The 22798-nt window shown below is 39.2% G+C and overlaps 1 long non-coding RNA gene across 1 annotated transcript in view; it reads right to left on the bottom strand.

Moving 5' to 3' along the window:
• Positions 1-4594: 4594 nt before the first annotated feature.
• Positions 4595-22798, bottom strand: part of LOC106042214 (uncharacterized) — a 95017-nt gene continuing 76813 nt past the window's right edge. Inside the window, exons 8-11 of the long non-coding RNA XR_010829582.1 lie at positions 16080-16138; positions 7590-7645; positions 5852-5952; positions 4595-5292 (exon numbers count right to left, since the gene is read on the bottom strand). This is a non-coding gene — a long non-coding RNA (uncharacterized lncRNA). The remainder of the gene's footprint in view (positions 5293-5851; positions 5953-7589; positions 7646-16079; positions 16139-22798) is intronic.

Here is a 22798-nt window from a genome sequence, read left to right as displayed (position 1 = left end):
ATCAAAAGCTCTGGCTCAAGAAGGGCGAACTTTCCAACACCCATACCAAACTGTGAAGATACAGTGAGTACTCTAAATCATCTCTTCTATTAAATCCTCCACCACCACAAAGTCACAATATCTGACTTCTCAGCACTAAGCAGGTGGGGTTAGCATTAATATTTTAATGCACTAAGCTTTTTCCTTTTTCAAAATTTCCACACAGTGATCTTCAGCCAAGTATTAAACCATTTGACTATTGTAAAGATGTGCATCTTGATGAAATCTTTTAACACTGAAGTCACTGAAAAAAATTTTTACCGTACCCATAGGCCCAGGTTTTCTCTTAAACTGCAACAAATTAAATAGAACTCATTATTATGCATAAGCTAGATACCTACAGACTCAGGATGGAGTTTACAGATTTGCTTTAGGGAGAGTTTTTTAGTTTTTGTTTTGTTTTGTTTTTTTTTAAAAACTCAGTATCATATCAGTAATCACGTTTATGGTAAGAGTCCACACATTGCTGCATCTGCACAGTTGCAAAGGTAATGAACCACAGCAAAGAAACAAGCCTCTGGGAAAAGAGGAAAAATTTACAGATGAAAACTGGCTCATCACAAGACTATACCCTGGCATTTCTTCTTCCCATTTGCCTTTGAGACACCTTGTTAAAAATATGCATACAGAAGATTTATCTTTTTGCAATAAGCTAAAATAAAATGCCATTCCTTTTCCAGACATCAATATATATTTACACTCATTACACATTAAACAAGCTCCCATCAGAGTCGGTAGAAAGTCTTCTAGTAATGCTAATGAGCTTTGTATCAAAACCAATAGAGGTTCCTGTCATTATTACCTGTTATAACCTTGTATTTGGAAAGCTACATTCATACATTTATAATACAAGTGTAATTACTTGTTGGACTTGCTTATGATCACTTTTAGAAAGTGATAAGAAATATGATTTGATTTATTTGCTTGGCATTTTACCTCTTCCTTATTTTTGCTCCTTTTTCTTTTTTTTTTCATTCATTTAATCAAATGCATATAATTAAGATTAATATAGAAATGCTAATGATTTTGTACAGTACCATGTGTACTAGTGGCCCTGCAAGAAAAGGGTGTTGATTTCACTGTGTTGTTTTTACCCAGGCTCTCAGGAATAGGTAGCAATTTCATTCATTGTTGCCTTTACCTGAATAACCAGCTTGATAACAACAGTACTTCTGCTGAAGAAAGAATGGGAGAATTAGCAATTCACCTGCACAGCTTCAGTGCAAATGTTGCCTCTCTGGGGAATCTTACATCCACACCCTTAGCATAGCTAGAGAGAAAAGCAAGCATCCAGCAGAACAAATTTTTGCAAAAGGTACTGGCTACCAAAACCAGAACTAATGTAGCAAACGTAGCTTAAATCATCTTCTCAGAAGTGTAGGTGGCTTTGGTTTGTTGGGGATTTTTTTTTATTATTGTTTGTGTGTGTACATGAGGTGTTTTTTTTTTTTTTGTGTGTGTGTGGTTGTTTTTTTTTTGGGGGGGGGAAGGGGGGGCTTAGATCAACTCAACTATAGAGAAGAAGAAAAAAGTGCAGGACGGCAAACAATTCTGTCAAATGTCAGATATCAAATAAGAATTTTTTACCTTCACCGGAGGGTAACCTCACCAGAGCAAGGACACTCGAGAGACTGCAGCCATGAGAATAAACAGAGAGAAACACCCATACCCCAGCCTCCCACACTGTTTCATCAGCAGGGCTGGGAGGCACTTAATCTTTCCCAAGGCATTTGATTTTTTTTTTTTCTTAAAGCCTGAATCAGTGATGAAAAGTTTGTTTCAATTAGCAATAGTTGGCATAATTAAGTAAAATCCCAATCTGAGCCAGTTTTGCCTGCAGCAGTGTCCATTACACATACTGCCTATATCTAGCTATTAGCTAAGTACCGATCCTGTACGGTTTTGATGACTTTTAGTGTGTGAGAATTTTTTGTTGCGGTTCCTACCCATTTTTCATCACCACCATTATCAACCAAAAGGCACCTGACTTCTGTTCATGTTCCACTTGAATAAAGAAGAACTGAAAGTACCAAATTCAGGATAACTGTAAAGAGCAGGCCATGGGGCTCTTAAATTATATTTTCCATCGCCTAAATTTATAGAGAAAGGAAAGTCACCCCAAAAAATCTGAAAATGGATAGAAACAATAAATTGCCATTTTTAACAGGGTGCTTTGCTGAAGTATTACATATAAATCCTAAGTAGGGAAGAAGCTATAAATCTTATTTACACATTTTTTGGCATAGGGAGTGTTCCATATAATCCTCAAGTCCCTGATACTACAGTCTTTTGATATATGTATATTTATATATATATGTTTAATCTTATAGCATGAGTTTGTGTGTGAATGCTCATTTGTTTTAAATATATTAGAATGCCAACATGCAAAGATAGTAACAGATGCCAACACTCAGGATTTTACATTAGATGAAATACATCATCACAGCTCTCAGAAATCGTATTTTCACTTGATTTTCTGGGCTTAGATTTTTGTCATGTATTCGAGTCCAGAAATATGAGATTGTAACTATAATATGAAAACAATGAAAACAACAGAAACTTGAAAGCAGAATAGCATTAACTGTCAATAAGAACCCAAACCCAAGTGCTTGATTTTGCTCTTATATAAAATTTTGGGTTCAGAAGTCAAGTTGCATACTTTTACTAGCACAACAACCATTAGGCGTTTAAAAGGATTCTGTAGTGCACTTGTACATGTGTTTTGTGATTCCTCTCACCCACCTTCTGCTGTCAGCCAACAGGTACCTGTAATTGAAATTATACACAGCTACAGAATACCTTTGTGTGCCTAGGTGTCAACTGCCATGAAGGATTCACCTTACTCTGCCTCCTAAAAGTTAAGGATCTGTTCGATGTATGTTCAAAGTAGTACAGCTAGTGGTACAGCTGTGTGGTAACTATTCAGGAATGATCCCTAAGCCACTGTAAGCATGAACAAACTCAGTTTGCAACTATTATGTATTAAAGCTGCATTTAGACAAAGTCTGTTTCATCCCCTAAAGCTCACTATGGGTTTTACTTTTATTTTAGAAACAGCTCCTTCCTCTCCTATGGTGGTTGGTACCTAAAACGTATTCACAAAAAAAAAAAAAAAAAAAAAAAACACTTTGATACATCACATAAGGGATAATGAAAGCTGTGTCACATGTGTGAGAATCATTGCTAATGAATTAATTCCACATAAAAACATTTCCTAATAGTGAGTTAAAGTCTGCATCATACAACTGGTATTTTGGTTAGTTCCTTTGAAAAAAATTAATCCACTCTGACCTCTTCCTACCCACCCAGTCCCCCAAGCCCTTTGGAAAGTGTTTAAGATTACAGCACACCTAGTCTAAGAAACCATCATTATATCAGAACTCATATTTTGGGTAAAATCTAGAAACAAAGTTAAAATAACAGGCCAGCAGAGATGAAGCAACTCTATAATGAAAACACAGAACTGTAAAAATTGGAGTGTTTTCATCTTGGATGAAGAAATGATGATTCTTTGATTTTTGTCACAGGCAAGGGAGTAACAGGAGGCAAAGTACTTTGATACTAGCTAAATTTAGTGCCAGATTCAGAAGTCATGATGATAATATTGCTGCGATTGAAAGGATGAAAATTTCAGATTTGTACCCCACAACACTGATATTCAATATTACGGCTGACTTAACATTAAATATATTTTTATCCCCATCATACCTTATTATATCCTTGCCATAGTCACTCTCTTTTTAATTAAAAAATGAGGCTCTTCACTATCACTTCTAAAAATTATCAGTGACTAAAAGATAGGCTTTGAAAACTGAATTTGCATGATAACAGTTAGCTGAATGTTTAAAAGGACTACCCTGGTAACTTCAACTATAAAGATATCTCCATGACATTTTTAAGGCTTATTCTGCTAAAATCAAAAGATAAAATTGTAAAAATCAAACTAAAAACATGAAAGACTTAAAATTTTAAGAACCATTTTTTAACATGGCTTGGGAAAAAAAAAATTGCTTCAAGACAAAACTGCAATACACCTGGAAATAAATACCAAAACCAAATGTGAGCAATAAGGGCCTAGAGGAAACTTCAGTTAGTGTAATGCCTTGGCCACTATTTGGGAATCACCAGAAAAGTTAGAGTTAAGTTTAGGGTAGAGATAAAAGAAAGAGATTGAGGTGCAGCTGGATTGGAAAGGGGCTACCAGAACTAAGTAGGGGCAGCTGCAAAATGATATGGCCTAGGAAAAAATTTGCATCAGGATAATTCCTCATGCTTTTCAGGTTCAGAACAAAAATTAGCATTATGGTTATGATAGAGAAAAGACTAGGTCTCCTGTCTGCACTGGGGATGGAAGAAAGTAGGCAGAGCCAAGTGTGGGCAGCAAAGGTACCTAGCCCAGGAGAAACTGTGCATCTCAGCAATATCTGAGTGAATTCAGGGGGATCACCAGAAAAAAAAAATAAATAAATAAATAGGGTAAGGAATAGAGTTAAGGTTGGGCAGAGCTCCAACTGCAGTAGAGCTGAAAAAGGACTGCAAGTGTTCCTAAGGCAAGTGTTCCATGCAAAAAGATCTGGCCTGGAATATGTTTTCAGTCAGGACAAAGCTTGGAGGTATTACTTGATTTTCGTTGTTGCTGACGTTTAGGGTTCAGCACAAACATTGTGGTTACTGTCAATGAAGAAGAGAAAAAGCTTTGATCTCCAGGTGTAGTGGAGCTGGGAAGCAGCTGCCAAGGTAATAACCAGGCTGCAAAGGGACCCTTCCTGGGAGTTTTGCATCAGGACCATGTCTCCAGGACTCTGCAGATTTTTTAGGATTAGCTTTAGAATGTGGGCTAAGGCAAAGAGAAAGTCTAGATTTTTTTTTTGTCAGTCAAGCCTCTGTCCTTCTATGTGTATGATACCATTACTTCTGGGCTGGGGAAACTTTTCTTCACTCACTGAAGTGTGTGCATGCGCACGCATGCTGGGGAGTTGTTGTCCAGATTTTTATTTTATTTTTTTCAATGAAAGGTCTTTCTGTTACTATGTTTCATCAGCTTGAGCTAAGCTATGCCAGATGTATTCTCAGGATAGCCCGGTCATCACTCTCAGTGAACTCGACTTCTTCCTCCAACACTCTTTCATATCAATGTTCAGCCGTGAACAACAAAAAAGCCACTGGCCATTTGACATAATATCCTTTCATCTATTTCGCATTTTTAGCTTTTCCATTCATTGCCTGTGGTCATTTTGTTCTATAAATTTTGTCCTAGGAAGGAAACAGAGCAGGGGTTAAGAAGCTCAATTTGTGCTTTGTGGTTAAATTCTCATTTTACTTAGAGTGGCATCAGTCTAGTCTGTTAAGTGAAACAGCGAGGTTATACAATGAGTTATGGGTGAAAACTATCCTATGTCCCCTGAATCATAGAAAATGACGAAGTGTTTCCAGCAGTTCTTAAATCAACTCTTCCCTTCCCCAAGAAGCATCTTAATTTTATCATTATCACACTACCTATTAATTGGTTCACTATCATTAAGAAACAGTACTCTTGGAAGATCTCCAGGCATTATTAATCTAAGAGCAATCACGCTTGTTACAGCCTGCCTCTTTCTGACGCCATGGTTCCCTTTATGCCTGTTCATCTCAGGGGTTCATCTTACCCTGAGCTGGATGTTACACAAGCACTTCCTTCATGGTAACCATGGGAACTGAACTGAGAACGTGATCTGCAAAGTGAATGCTTGGCCAATGTTTTCAACTTACAGTAATGTTTTAAGGACCCAGACATACTAATATAAAAGTTTTTACAGATTAGAGCTTTTCCTACCTTAAAAACATACCGAAGATCAGTTGTTGAAAAACATTAATTCTGCATTTCAAGCAGAGATTCATAGTTCTGCGTAGAAAACTATCCTTTCCAGTGAATAACTGCAGTAATAAGAAAATAAAACCATCTATCAAACACACGCATTCTTAGTCATCCCATGACCAATTTAAGCAATGCATCCATAAATCTGGAAGTCTCGAGTTCTCTGTGTAACCCACAGGCAGTTAACCTTGTTCCAGTCAGTCAAACCACCTATGCCTCAGCCTACTTCTGTGTTAACATGTATTAAGTACCTAAATACTTGCTTCTTGAGCAATTTCATACACTCAAGTTCATTAGACAGATTTCTCATACAGCAGTAGTACAGAAAATCTTAACCTTAAAAGCTGGGACAGTTCATAGGGAGATGGCACAGCCACTACAATTGATCATAAGAAAACCATAACCTACAAAGCCTACTGAGCAGACACAACTGAACTACATAATCTACAAAAAACGTCTCATCTGAGATTTCTTCCATATTTTTTGTTTTGTTTGAAACATAAACATTTCAAATACAATTTATTCCATGCTAGATTGATAAATACGTCTAGAACTGAGAAAAAGAAAGAAAAAGAAAAAGAGAACGAGAATGAGAGCAAGAAAAAAAGAAAAAAGGAAAAAAAACTTCAAAAAGTTTCATGTAGGTTCATTTTTTTTTTGAGAAAGATTTAAGACTAATGACTAGGCTGCAATTTAGTTGCTGATCCATCCTTAATACAATGATTTACCCTTCTTTCTGTTTGTATGGAATGGAATAGTTCAGTTGGAAGGGACCTACAAAGATCATTGAGGCCAACCGCCTGACCAGTTTAGGGCTAACCAAAAGTTAAAGCGCATTACTGAGGTCATTATCCAAATGCCTCTTGACAGGCATGTGGCACCAACCACCTGTTCCAATGTTTGACCACCTTCACCGTAAATAGTTGTTTGCTGTTGTTGTCCAGCCTGAACCTCACATTCTAAATCTTAGCCTTAACCCTCTGTCCATCCTCCCTTTCCTCACTACTCAACAACTACTCTCAGATCTGCACAGAACAACACAGTATGTACTCCCAATGGTGCCAATACTGTCTAAAGAGGCAGTCTAAAGCTCAGACAGATAAAAATATGCCTTGACAATAATATACGAAATTCACAGAAATTTGTATTTTAACTGCAATAGGTTTTTGCTAATAGAAATACAATAACTTATGACTGCTCTGCTTTCCCATGTTCAAGACCCCACCCCCAATTCCAACCTTCCTTGCCATAGAAGTTTCTACTGTTTTCATCTCTGAACCTTTCAGATATCCTTTATCCATTATTTGTAACAGTAATCCCAGATTCCTTTTTCCTCAGACACTACTGCAATATCAGAGCATACACCAAGTCTGACTGGATATTCAAAGCATTCACTAAATAAAATAAAATAAAAATACTTCCTAGACTCAGATCCCAAAGGCAGAATCCATCCTTCACCCCCACACCTCTGCTTACATTACAAAGAGACATATTAAGGAGCATGCTATTAGACATATGTTATGGGATCACGTACCACAGACCCCCAACAAAGTCCTAATCTCTGGCTAGATACTTGAACCAACATAAAGACAATCATGTTATATGCCTTGGGTTTTTCTCCAAAAGACAACCAAGCAGGGAAGAAGACATACTGCTTTTTCACAGATACTCCAGTCTAAGTGACAGGGGTTTGTACCTGTTTGCAGGCAGAGCTGGCCAAGGGTAGCTCTCAGGAAGCAATGCTGACACGGCCTGTAATGACAGAGTATCAAGGTCAATAAAGTTGTTTGATTCCTTTATTTAACATGTTCCCTTCCCCACACAGAGCTATATATTCCTCCACCAATATTGTTACCAGCCTTTTCTCCTAGTCAGACATCCTTTGTTTTGGTATTTTTTTATTCATTCAAACCCAATCAATATTTTTTTTTTCAGGATAGGAGTTCTCTGAGCATCTTTGCTACAGATCCCATATTCAGCATCTGGGTACCCAAAGACAGCCGCTCAAAAACTCTGAGTCCAAAGCAGCTCATGCAAACAACAGATCATGTTTCTATGAATTGCGTAAGTCTCTACAGAAAATAGAGGAGTTCGCTTAGATTTTTTTTTCCATACCTACCTGTGAAAAAAAATAGATATTTGACTGCAACAGATTTTGTGTTTTCTGTGTGCTTTTCTTTCTCTGTAACCAAATTACTTATACTCCACACATTTCTTCTGTTCACAATTCACCTCCAAGCAACACTTAACACAACCCATGAGAACAGTTTACAGCCAAACACAAGGTCAGCAACAAAAGCTCTGATTGCAAAGCAGCACTTTTAGGGAGTAACATTTATCCCATTTGTCTTTTGTTTATTACCATCATTTAAGCCATTTTCTTTTCTGAGGTGTTCTCCAAAGGAATCACTTTCCTCCACACAGTATTATTCAACGTCTGCTGCTCTCATCGTATCTGTGCATTCTCTTCTGTGTGTTAAGTGCCATCACCTCTTATTATGAGCAGTTTCAAGTAACTCCCCTGTGAAAAGTAGTTTTCTTACATACTTGCTTTAGATTTATTAGCTTAGCATGAATGTCACTAGAAAAAAATATTTCCAAAATAACAGAGGTAAAAATAATGTAAATGCAATAAAAACAGCCTACCTATCATTCAATCTGCAATAAAATATTGATTTCAAATTATAAATATATTTATTATATTTATTTTATTTACTGTCTTACCTATAACATTCAAGCTGCATTCTAAGATCCCTCAATTATTATGAATTCACATAATGGTACATGTAGATATTCAATCCCATGTACTACCATATGGAAACTTTAAACATCAGAGTATACATGCTTAGTCACACAAAACGCATCATGGCAACACACACACTGCCATTTTGTTGGCTTGATTTAGTGAATATTGAGCTACCATGAGTAGAACTTCTAGTTAAGAGGGTAGCTTACTCAAAATCACATAATTCTTACATTATCGAAAAAAAAAAAAAACAGGTATGTTACAGAGGACACAGATGACTCCCTGCACACCACCCCCCCACCAGACATCTAAAAAGTCCTATAATTGTCACGAAAAAAAAAAAAATCCAAATCTCTTTTCTTATGTGAACATTATTCTAAAACATGAACCCAGTCTCATCTTCAAAACCAATTTACACTAAATACTCATGATCATGTCTCTTTCCATTTATTTTCGTAATAGCCTATACAAACAACTATACACATAACCATAGAATCACAGAATGGTTTGGTTGGAAGGAACTTTAAAGATCATCTAGCCATGGGCAGGGACACCTCCCACTAGACCAGGTTGCCCAAAGCCCCATCCAGCTTGGCCTTGAACACCTCCAGAGATGGGGCATCCACAGCTTCTCTGGGCAACCTGTTCCTGTGCCTCACCACCCTCTGAGTAAGGAGCTTCTTCCTAATATCTAACATAAACATACCCTCTTTTAGTTTAAAACCATTACCCCTTGTCCTATCCCTACACCCCCTGACAAAGAGTCCCTCCCCAGCTTTCTTGTAGGCCTCCTTTAGGTACTGGATGGCCGCTGTAAGATCTCCCCAGATCCTTCTCCAGCCTGAACAACCCTAACTCCCTCAGCCAGTTTTCATAGTAGAGGTGCTCCAGCCCCTTGATCATCTTCATGGCCCTCCTCTGCACTCGTTCTAATACTTCTGTGTCCTTCTTGTGCTGGCGGGCTCCAGAGCTGAACACAGGACTCCAGGTAGAGTCTCACAAGAGCAGAGCAGAGGAAGAGAATCACCCCTCCCTCGACCTGCTGGCCACACTTCTTTTGATGCAGCCCAGGATATGGTTGACTTTCTGGGCTGCAAGTACACATTGCCAGCTCATGTCGATCTTCTCATTCACCAACACCCCCCAAAGTCCTCAGGGCTGCTCTCAGTCCATTCTCTGCCCAGCCTGTGTGTGTGCTTGGCATTGCCCAGACCCAGATGCAGGACTTTGCACATGGCCTTGTTGAACTTCATGAGGTTCACATAGGCCCACCTCTCAAGCTGGCAAGGTCCCTCTGGATGGCATCCCTTCCCTCCAGTGAGTGAATAATACATGCAAACACTCTTTCACTGGAATATTCTGAAGCTGTGTGAAAAACGGTCAATATTTGCTGATGAATTATGTATTTAAAATCAATGCAAGTCTTTAATTGTTTCACAGGCTTCAAATTCTTTTCACTGAAGACAGGTGTGTGATGATCAATATGCTTACTTACCTCAGACTTTGCATTTTAAATCTGATTTAGCTGAAAGACTTGTAGAAGTGCATTTTAGTAATTTAGCTTTCAGTTGCTTTCATAACTAATATGCAAGTTGCAGATTTTGAAAGACTTCTATTACTACATTTGACAAAATCACTCAGTACTCAAACCCCAGTTTATTTTCAGTTTCTGGTATTTAAAATATCCCCCCAAAGTAGGGGAGATCTTTTGAAATCCAGCATGTATACCAATATCAATTAAATGTCAGGTATATTTGTTCCAAATTCTATTAAATGTCATACTTTTTCTTTTTCTTAAGGATATGCAGCACTGACAACACAGAGAACTGAAGCTGAGTTTCTATATTTAATATACTATTCAGACAGTGGTCCAGTGTCAAAATACACCTGCTTACAAACTTATAAAGACACACAGTAAAAGAAGTATCATAAATTAATCCACCTAAAAATTTGTAGTTTCTGCAAAGCTAGTACAAGTTATGTTGGGTTTTTTGTTTGTTTTTCAAGACGGGTAGTGTAGCAGAAGGGGCAGACAAGCTTTTGAGCGCATGAGCTAAGTCTGAAATCGAAGCAGTGAAGTCAAAAAACAAATATGAACTGACCATTCTTCTTAATTTCACCTGAGTCACAGTTAAACCACCTTAGAGAAAAGCAAGTTGGTCACAGTGAATAAGAGGAATGCCAGCAGAGAAAGATCATGCCATGGTTGGTTAATTCCTAAAAGACACACACCACAGGACACACAAAAGATGATAGGTGAAGACAATTATACTGTGTCACAAGAATGTAGTGTCCAGTAGAATCAGAAATTTCAGGTCCTATGCTTGTTTTTGGATGGCATTCAACCTTTGAGGATCAAGACCACAGAGACCACAGATCTGTTCTGTGAAAGATTTGCCCTCTAGTAACTGCTCTTGGTCTTTTCTGATTATGTGTTAAGTATTTGAAAATGTAAGCAATATACCACAGTATGGAGTTGCTTTAAATTTCCTTTTAAGAACCAAGACCTTACCCAGATAATCAAAACCAGCTAAACAATGATTAAAGAAGAGACAAGAGATTACGGCCTATTAATACTGCTATCTTTCAGGTCCACAGCTAGAGAGTTTTGTAGTGTGTTGCATATGTCCTTTGCTACTTACAAACAACAAAATTAGCCAGAACAACTTGCAAATCAACAGGAATTGCCTCTGTGACTTCCAACAGGCCAGACTCTTTCCCCAAACCCAAAAACAAATTAGAGGAAAAGGAAATTTGGACTCCATGGACAGCTTCACAAAAGAAATGATCAGAAGGAAATGGCTAAGCCTTGATTATAAGAAAAGCAGGGGAGGGAAAAAAAAAAAAAAAGTAACAAAAGAGGGGAAAAGATAGAAAGCTTTCCCAACTCAATGCTCCAGTCCCCTTCCTCTCAAGGGGATTTTTATCCCAATTAGATTAAAACCTTGGCAGCAAGCCTTGTATCAAACATCCCAGAAGTTAAACTTAATAAAAGTTCCTGGTGTCAGACCCGTATCTAAAAAGAACAAATCTGGCCCAAGCTGCATGTTTAGCTCGGGTACTCCAAATATTTTTAATTTCCATGTAATAGATATCTCTTTGCTCTATCCCTTCTTGCACCAACCAGCAAATTCCATAGCAAGGAAAAATCTGTTTCCAGTGTGGATTGGAATTACACCATTATAATCCTGTAACATGCTAGGTGTGGTAAGTACTACAACACAAAAAAAAAAAAAAAAAAAAAAAGCAGCAGTAATTCTAAAGGAAATATCACTGGTCAGCACAGGGCTTCATTTATTCACAGTTTTTGAGTTTTTCACTGTTTACAAAACAGAAGCAGGGCTTTTCATTTTCCAAAGAAGAAAAGAGATTTGTGTGAAAATTAAACTGCCATCTTTTAGCAGATGCCATGTTAGTTTGATATACCCTGGTCATAAAGACAACAAAATAAATGACTGCATATAAACAGTCCTCACACTGCTAAAAGTCTGCAGAAAAATGTGCGCACGCCAAATGATTCAGCACATTTGTTGCCAGTTTTTTAAATGGCTTTACATAATTTAATGAAATTTAAATACAGTGAAAGGATAAGCTTTGATGCCTAAATGCCGATATCAATATTTTCTTTTTCATGAAGCAAGCAAAAAAAAACAATCAAAAAAAAAAACAGAGCAGCTTTGATTAGCTTTGTTCTAATCAGATTTAGAAATTAGACAAATGGATGTCCCAGAATGCATCCACTTTGTTTTGTGTAGAAAGAATTCCTGAGAGAACTTGTGACTTCAGTATTTCCTTTAATGGAAAATAATAATTAATAATAGATAATGAAATCTGAGCAGGAGGACGTCTTACACCAAAATAATTTGCTAAAGATTACCATAGCTGAGATGTTTAGGGTTTTAGAACTTTCTCACATCCCACATCATCTTTTTTTTCCACATTTAAGCGAGTCAAGTAATGCAGATCTCATATCAAATGCTGCCAAACAAATTTGGTTCTTTTAAAAAACACTATTTGCATAAGCCCATTTATGTACTTGAGTTTCTTTCCCTGAGGAGCTCTTCAGCTCCATGCTGTGATGTCTTTTTAAGGGGAAACTTGAACGTTAGGCAAACCTGGGGCAGGAAAACACATTTTTAAGTCCAATTTAAAACTCTAAATAGCACAAAGCTACAATTCTGATGAAAGTACTTAAAATTGGCAAATGACTCCATGTCTGCTCCTATTTTAAGAAGAGAAGCAATGGCTCTGCCCATCTCAGTACAAGCAAAAGACATTGACAACTTTGAAAAGTTTCTCAGTAAAATCTGTCTCCAGCTTGATGTCACATGCTCCTGGTGACGTTTCCACAGTACATTCCCTATTCAGATGTATCAGCACCTCAGGCAACACGTTTTGTAATCTGCCTCTGCAGTGTCCTTCCTCAGAACAGGCTCAAAGTGTTAACCATGCTAACACAACTGTAGCTGCTACTGAAGTGGCTGGGGAATGCACAGAAGCAGAGTATAGCATGCCCAGGCTTCAGCCTGGATTGAGCACTATTCAAACAATTCAATTCACTTTAAGTGCATTTGAATTATCAGTATCAATTTTAGCTAATGAATTTAGATATTTCCTTTCCTGAGCTTTTCAGGGCACCTCACGCATCTGTTCCCATCTTAGCTGCTGAGCTCTTCGGGGATATAGATTGACTACATAGTGCTTTTTGTACAGTTCTAACAGTGATTTTAATATTTTTCTGTACAGGGTCAGTGGTTAACAGGAGTGATCATACAAGCCTTGATCCAGAAAATCACCTAATCATGTCTGTAACTCCAATTTCTTGAGCTGACCATTTAATCTGACAATACCAAGCACATGCTTGAAGTTAAAGACATGTCCCAGTGCTTTGCTATTTATCAGTGAGAAAGTTTAGCACTACGCAAGGAGAAACACAACTTGGTAAAACCGTTATCCCTGCTTTGAGTGAAAAAAACATAATGTTCTCATAATTAAACATTGGAGAATGCATGATTCCACTTACATTAACATTTCCCCTGAAGATATGCTTCAGGACAGGTCTTACTCTCAACTACACTATGAAAAAATCAAGGCACGGATTTCTTCAGACAGCTATCCATAGTCACTTCTTTTTATACAACGTACATAGGACCCAGCAGATTCACTTCAATCAAATGTTCTCTTTTAACCTGAAATCCACTAATGTCATGCTTCTGCCTCTCACTTTCAGCAGCAATTTTGTTCTACATTTCATTATGCTAATAAAAGGGAAAACTTGATTAACCAGAAGGTGTGAAAAGAATTTAGACTTACCAAAAAATCACCTCAGCTCTAAGAAAATTGGTACTGCAATGAAAATGCTTGAAAAACTCTACCAGGGGCTTAACAAAACAGCACCAGATACAAAACTAGACTTTGACATCAGAAGGAAAATGCCTGTAGCTTACAAAGCATCTAACCATTAAACCATATTTCTCTGCTTGCTACAGTATTAACCCCAAACTCTTCTTGCAAAAAAGCTACTCGTATGGAATATACTTATGCAAGGAACATTATGTAAGCAGCCAAACAATTATTTTCAGAAATGGTATTATATTCAGATTGGTATTTATTAGTAAGGCATGTTTATGTAATTCTCAAAATTAGACACAGATACACTGCACACGAACTTCAAAAAAGATGTCAATTAAAATAGATACTACAGGCTAGAACAGAACATAGGAAATTGCAGTAAAGAATCAAGGAAGCGATAATGGAGTTCCTGAGGAAATGATAGACAGCTTGTCCAACTATGACAAGCACCAAATATCGCAATTTCACAGACAACTAGTAACCAGCTTGTTAACTGTTGTATCTTCAGATAAATGGGTAATTTCGAAAAATCTGCAAACAACCTGACACATCTGGTAATATTTTTTTTTGTTGTTTTTTTTTTTTTTTTTTGCCCATCTCTTGCCTTTTTCATCATAGTTATGCATGATGGATTCTGGCTAATAAAGGCAATAATACTTTAATAATCTTATTACTGTGAAAAAAAGTGCAGTTTTAAACTAGACAGTGCCAACTCAACAAGACAAAAAGTGTCTGTAATGTCTATATGCTTTCTAGGAATAGTCAACTCAGATTTCAAGCCACTATCTTAACAGAGGAATACAAGGTACAAGTGGCAGTATGAGGTTCATCCTTTATAATTGTACTGGTGTGTCACAACCCTGTTTTTTAAATATTCACCTCTTACAATTAGCAGATCACTGTTCTCTGCACTTTTCACTGTGTGGTCGCTGTACTGACCACGTTGATAAAAACAGAAACATAGAGACTGAGACCAACAGGTAGATTCACATAGGTCACTGTGAACAGATTTGGTCAACTTCAGCTAAATAATTTTCTGTCTAATAAATCTACATTTCCATCCTTATCCCATCAATAGGACATGTCTGTGGAAGATATTTGGTTAGATTTTGCATACTCACTTTGTGTAAATAGATTCAAATGGAGAGAAACATGCTATAGGATCACAGAATCATAGAATCACAGAATATCTGAGTTGGAAGGGACCAACAACGATCATCGAGTCCAACTACTGGGTCCCCAAAGGACCACCCAAAAAATCAGACCATATGTCTGAAAGTGTTTTCCAAACACTTGAATTCTGGCAGACTCAGTGCTGTGACCACTTCCCTGGGCAGCCTGTTCCTATGATGCAGAGCTCAGAGAAACTAGTATAATTTTAAAAGTGAAGCTGGTTATACCCTTTTGTAGTTGTCTTAACACTTACCAGCTTTAGAGAAAACACAAGAAAGCAAAAAACATAGCAGGAGTTCAGTACAGAACTCCAAAAGTTGTATCCAGTCACTGGTGGCTCTGGGAACAAGAGGCCAGCAGCAGCTTCTACCTTGCACTGCCCACAACACAAGGACCCAGAACTCAGTGAGGAGGAGGAGACAACCAAGTGCAGAAGCCAAACTCCAGCTAAAGTAAAATTAAGAGATTAAAACCAGATAACCACTTTGACTCCTCACACCTAGATGCAGCCTAGAAAATTCACCAGTTTTCACTAACTGTAAAGGCTGTTAGCTCACTGGGATGTCCTTTTTTTTTTTTTTTTTTTTTTTTTAAGGATTTAAAGTTGCTCAGGGTGATTTTAGATTATTATTGTTGTTTTCTCTTTTCCCCTGCCTGAAAACTTCACCATTTTGTGAGACAGTATACATTCAGAGAAATTACAAGGAATCTATTTTGTTTGCTTTTGGGTTTTCTGTCTAAAGCATATAAAACCCCATGAAAAGAGGTTATCACTTTGTCTCCCTAACATACGGCTTTTAAAGTGATTACAGACAGAGAAATTGTCTATGAAAAAATGTAGACAATTGTATACTTTGAGGTAAAGATAGCATATACTTTTAAGTTATTGTACTTTAAAAGCATCACTCTAATTACCTGTTTCTGGGGAGTTGTGCCAGTGCCAGCTGGAAAAAGCACTCTTATCGAGCCATCAGCTACAAAGAAGGAAAACAAAGTGCAAGAATTATTGAGCTTTTGGAGTTTGGAGTGATTGAGACCTAGTTAAAAGAAACATATGCTTCTTTGATTACATAGCAGCGTCTACTCTAGAAGTAAAAACAGCAGTACAGAATATGTTAATTGTATAACAATACTTAAATAAAGATACAAGATATCTAGCAACATAATATTAAACATTATGGAACAGTGAAATTGTGTGAATAAAATTCACATTTACACCACCTCAGTTTCCAGTCCGATGAGTGGATACTGTGTACTCCAAATAAGAATATACTGACTATAATACAAGCCTTCAAACAATATACTGAAAAATTAAACACGTCTCTGCATCCTGCTTGGTTTGGGGGAGGTTTGATGTCATACAACAACATCCTGTGCCTTCTAGAATTATGTATATTGAACTCAATTTGCAAAATAAAGTCACGCTATAGCTAAGAAAGTAAGGGCTTTAGTACATAAGCAGCAACAAAGTCCTATGCAGCAAATTACAGAAAACTTGAAGTGGGTTTTAGATTACATATTAACATTAGTAACTTTAGTAAGAGTATATATCCAAGTGAACAATCCACAAAATTTTGCTTAATTTCTTAGCCAGTTCAGGTCAAAGGTGTCTGTGATCACATTTAACTGATGTAAGGAGCACGCAGAAACCCAGAACACCCAGACGCACTGGTATATTCTACTTGCAGAGTACCAAAACACAGGTTCATGTCTTGAAAGCAGCATAGCTTCAGCAGGGCTACAAAATTTCTGACAAGTGCTAATACACCAGTACAGATACAAGTCAGCCCAGGGTATCTCAGTCCCCATGCTCCACTTGGATCAGTCAGAAAGGTTAGCTGGAAATCTACAGTACTGCTACCGAACTGCCATCACACCAAGGACACTATGGAGTTCACAAAGTATCTAAGGTCCCTTAATTAATTTGCATCTATTACCATCAGCCTTTTAAAGAACCAGCATGTTCAAATAAATGTTTCCTACATCTCATGTGCCCTAGTAATTAAGCAATTAAGTGCTATGAGAATATCTCCAACTTTATTTTTCCTGTGCCTTTGAGTTTTGCAGTAAACTCAAAACTATGTTAAAACAATAAAACAAAGCAAACAAAGGAATACAACACTCAAGCCTGCTGTTGCATTTGCTACATTGTGGGAATACATCTCATTTCTCATCTCAACTCGCATTAACTGGGGAAGGCCCAAGCTCCCCACTTCACTTAAGGCTGCCTTAAGCATTCCTCCATGCAACAGGCAGGGTTTTACAAATCCTATTTCTACATCCATTTTGTACAACAGACAAGTTATATCCCAGAAATTCTATATCCTGAGCATGAAGATGCATTACAGGTGAAATCCTACTTTAAGTTGTTAGCCCTTCTTGCATGTGGTGGGCAAGTCAGATATGGCAACACACAGATGACAGCTGCATCATCACTGACACCAGACCTTTTCACTGCCAGACCACCCAAAAGTATCAATCCAATCTGGGTTTGGCAAAGACATAAAAAATTGCCTTCATGGTAAGGCTGCTATACCCCAAGGTATTAGTTCATTGAAGTTTCATGCTTTCTTTTGTCATTTACCAAAAAAATGAGGATACCTGACACACCACAAAAACAGAACGACATGGCAAAAATGACAGCAGATCCATTGTAAAGACTTCAGTACCTAGTTAGCTTATGCAAGTATTTTTCACATATGTGAACCAGCACAGTAAACTCATCAGCTTTTCAGCACTTTGCCTCATACATTCATGGGTTTTCTGATGTGATCGATCAGAGAAGCCTTTAAGCCCAATGCACTTCATGGTCAGGCTGCAGACTAACCATTGCCATTTTAACTCCTTGGATCCAGGCCTAATTGTTTGGCTGGAAGGAGCATTAATAAACAATGAATCTTGTAATTGCAAGAGGTATAAGGTTTTGCTATGCCTAACTTAGAAAACCTGCTCTCCTAGCGGATCCTCAAAGCTCCTTTTATTATCATTACATACATGCACAGTAATTTTTATAATTCTGCTAATTAGTCAGTATGGATAAAACTGTGGCTAACCTCCAGTTTCCCAGCGTTTTTCCAATTATAAGCTCTTAGAAACTCCAGAAAAAAAAGACTCAACAACTCTTAGTAAAATTCGTGCCTATTTGGATTTGATCCAAGACATCCTACACAATTCCATTAAAGCACAGCAAACAAGGCTAGGCATTAATGCACAACTGAAGAAGGCTTTATGCTGTCAACATGAATCAGATTCAGGCTGGCTCCATTCCAGAATTATGCTTTTAAAAGCTTATTTAGTAACAAATTACACAGAAGATAAACAAGCAATTAACCAATCTCCCAAGAAGCTAACAATCAAAATACTCTGTGCTGAAGTATTAAACATATCAGGTTGTTGCCCTCATCTATCATTTGGTTTGGCAGTATCTATGCTACTATGCTATGTGACTTTCAGCCACAGCAAGGTCATAGTTAATTGACATAAGTGCATTCCACCATTTTTTAATTATAAATTCCATGTTTTAACTACACAGCAATATGCTGAAAGTTAGATGGAATACAGATCAAGGAATGAAAATGTACAGACTCCAGATGTACGCTGTGATTTCCACAGTACTCAGAAAGTGGATTTACAGCTGTGTGGTATGAATGACTTCCAATAACACTACCTATATCTGTCCCTTCATAGTGATGCTAGTTCTCGTTATTTCAAAATTTATATGGGGACAAATCCTAATCATTTTATTCACATAGTTCATTAAAATCAAATAAGAGACAATGCAACTCTGAGTTCAGTTACATCTCTCCACACTGTATTGAGTTATAACCTGTATGTTTTCATTAGATCAGATAGATAGCTTGGAGCTTAGTTTCTTTTTTCTGCTGAAGTTTAGGAATGAAACAGATAGAGTTTAAGACAATCACTTCTGAGTATGCCCAGGAACAGGGCTATAAATCCAAGGTCATTCAGGAAATCTGAATCAATTATTCAAAGTCCTTACTTTGTATGCTTCTAAGGTTAGCAAGGATCCAATTAGGAATGGTAATTATAGACAAGAGTCAGAATAAGTGGCATAACTCTGGATTTATGCCTCTGCAAGCCCACATAAGAAAGATTTCACTACTTTGGAATCAGCTGTTTCAGGTTAAGATTACCAGGTAACTGCCTTGTCAGAAAACATACCTGTCACATAGTGTTTGGGAGGTGATGTATTACACATCTATGACTTTCCTTACAAAGGATCAGCTAGTTTAGATCCCATCAAGGCATTTTGTACTTCTGCCTCCTTCTACTAGACATCTCACTTCCTGTTTTCCATAGCTGTATTATGATTGAATAAAACCTTTTTCAAAAATCCCTCGCATCTCATTTCCACATGTGAGCTTGTTTTCTCCTCCTGTTTCAAAGTCAAATGGTAGTGAGTTATTTGAATTATTATGGTACGCATTTGCCTACCTCCTTGATCAAGCTGTTTTTCACAGGTGCATGCTATTATAGCTCTCAATTGTCAACTTATTAACAAATTTCTAAAGAAACTAAAAACACCTTCCCCCATCCACTCTCTTCTACATCCTTCCCCCCCAAGTGGCACAGAGAAATTGGGAATGGGGGCTGTGGTCAGTTCCTAACACTTCATCTCCACCGCTCCTTCATGGTCACTCTCTGCCCCTGCTCCACATGCGGTCCCTCCCACGGGATGCCGTCCTTCCCAAACTGAGCCTGCGTGGGCTTCTCACAGGCAGTAGCTCTTCAAGAACTGATCCACCATGGCTCCGTACCACAGGGTTCATCCATCAGAAGCAAACTGCTCCAGCACGGGCCCCCCACAGGCGACAGCTACCCCCCCAGACCCCCTGCTCCTGCGTGGGCTCCTCTCCACGGGCTGCAGCTCCGGCCCGGGGCCTGCTCCTGCGGGGGCTCTCCATGGGCCGCAGCCTCCTCCAGGTCACATCCACCTGCTCCACCGGGGGCTCCTCCACGGGCTGCAGCGTGGAGATCTGCTCCGTGTGGGACCCATGGGCTGCAGGGGGACAGCCTGCTCCACCAGGGGCCTCTGCACAGGCCGCAGGGGAACTGCTGCTGCGTGCCTGGAGCACCTCCTGCCCTCCTGCTGCACTGACCTTAGGGTCTGCAGGGCTGTTCTCACTCCTCGCTCTCCTAGCTGCTGTTGCGCAGCAGGTTTTTCCCCTTTTTAAATCTGCTCTCACAGAAGTACAAAGAACATTGCTTATTGGCTCAGCTCCGGGCAGTGGCGGGTCCCTTTTGGAGCCAGCTGAAACTGGCCCTTATCTAACATACGGCAGTTTCTGGTCTCTTCTCACAGAGGCCACCCCTGCAGCCCCCCGCTACCAAAACCCTGCCTCATAAACCTAATACAGCTGGGAAGGTGATGATCAGGCAGGAACAATAGTACTTTTTAGCCATAATCATTGGAAAAAGGACCATCCTGCTGTGTGCAAACACTCAGCTCTAACAAGACACTAGAAACAAATGTTGATCAGGGTGATCTATTTAAGTTGTCAAGTTTGACAGCAAATATAGACTCCTAAGTTGCATGCTGACAACTGATACCATTGGGCTGTCTCAGGGACAACCCTCTGCTAAACAGTGCTGGTATAAAATAATACAAATGCTGCCACACAATAAACAATGTGGTGCAGGTCACAACTTTCTCATGGTTCAAAACTAAGAAGCAGGAGAAGTGCTGAAGAGGGGTTTTGTAAGGGTGTTTCAAGAGTCTGCAAAATAGGCCACTACTGGGGTTCCCCCTTGCTCCATTTTAGGGCCAGTTCTCTTCAATGGTTTCATAAATGTCTTGGATGCAGGACTCAAAGGTATATTAACTAAGTTTGCAGACAACACTAAATTAGGAGGCCTGTTGACTCCCTTGAGTGTAGAGAGGCCTTGCAGATCCTGATAGAGTAGAGGGCTGGGCAATCACCAACCGCATGAACTTTAACAAAAGCAAAAGCTGCATTCTGCACCTGGGATGGATAACCCTGGATATAAGTACAGACTGGAGGACAAGAGGCTAGAGAGCAGCTCTGTGGAAAGGGATCTGGGGGTTCTGGTCAACAGCAAGTTGAATATGAGCCAGCAGTGTGCCCTGACAGCCAGGACAGACAACCATATCCTGGGTGCATCAAGCATGGCATTGCTAGCCAGTCAAGGGAAGTGACTGTCCTGCTCTGCTCTGTGCTGGTGCGGTCTCACCTCAAGTACTGTCTACAGTTTGGGGTGCCACCTTATAAGACGGACGTAAAACTACTAGAGAGCATCCAAAGGAGGATTACAAAGACGTTGAAGACTCTGGAGGAGAAGGCATATGGGGCGAGAGACAGAGGTCCCTTGGTTTGCTCAGCCCAGAGCAGAGCAGGCTGAGGGGAGGCCTCATGGCGGCCTGCAGCTCCCTGACGAGGGGAGCGGAGGGGCAGGCGCTGAGCTCTGCTCTCTGGGGACAGCGACAGGACCCGAGGGAACGGCATGGAGCTGGGACAGGGGAGGGTCAGGCTGGGGGTTAGGGAAAGGTTCTGCTCCCAGAGGGTGGTCGGGCACTGGGACAGGCTCCCCAGGGCAGTGGTCAAAGCACTGAGCCTGACGGAGTTCAAGAAGTGTTTGGACAATGCTCTCAGACACATGGTCTGATTTTTAGGTAGTCCTGTGTGGAGCCAGGAATTGGACTCAGTCATCCTTGTGTGTCCCTTCTAACTGGAGATATGCTATGATTCTAGGTGTTAGATTTGACCACAGCTGGCAGAGTGAGACACTTGCACTTTATCCATTTATGTTACTATTTTTAACATTGCCCTATTCTTTCCCATCTGTAAAAGCCTTAGAAGGCAAACAGTAGCACCATGAACACACTGCAGTTATTAGGAATAGTCCAACTATTCAGTTTATATACTGGAATGGTTGAAGGGACTGTTCACTCAGGTGGGATGATTTCATCTCCCTGTTCAGCCAGACTTTACACATGCCCTAGGCCAACACAGTCATTCTGAAAGTGGGACTACATCCATCTGCAAAGTCAGACTAGTAATACTTCTGTGGGGGTATTACAACCTTAATAGTCTAATCAATATGCAGAACAAGTCAAATCAAGGTTATCATACCTTAAAAGGAAAGCACTGCATGTATTCATTCATACATATCCAAATGAGTGGCAGTACAATTGGTTCAGTAGCTCTATAGCTGGGTCTTTTCCCCTTGTTTTTCTTGCACTTCCCATATCATTCCCTGACATGCACAAAGTCAGAGCAGTAGCCTAAGTGCTGAAGATGCAAGGTAACATCCCTGAGAAGCTGAAGAGCTACAACACAGCAACTCTGTGGCAGTCATTCACAGACCTGTCATACTTGCTCTTCTCCATTTCTTCTGCCAAGTAACAGTGGAAGCACAATTAGGCCAATCTTTGGATGTGCCCTTGTCATGACCACTCGGAGCCAACACATAGGAAGTGTTCTTGTTCTCTCCCTACTAAGTATTACTGAGCTATCTACAAAAAAAATGCATCATGCCTGCATGTCAGAATTCAATGGGATAACACTAGCAAGAACAATGGAAACTTTGAAACTTTACAAATGCACGAACATTTTCTGCATACTAATATCAGCGTTAGCAACAGTAAGGAAGCA

This window comes from Anser cygnoides, chromosome 2 (genome assembly GCF_040182565.1).
Source record: "Anser cygnoides isolate HZ-2024a breed goose chromosome 2, Taihu_goose_T2T_genome, whole genome shotgun sequence".
Classification (NCBI taxonomy): Eukaryota; Metazoa; Chordata; class Aves; order Anseriformes; family Anatidae; genus Anser; species Anser cygnoides.
The sequence above is the reverse complement of the archived record's forward strand: the minus strand, read 5'-3'. Positions and strand labels throughout refer to the sequence as shown.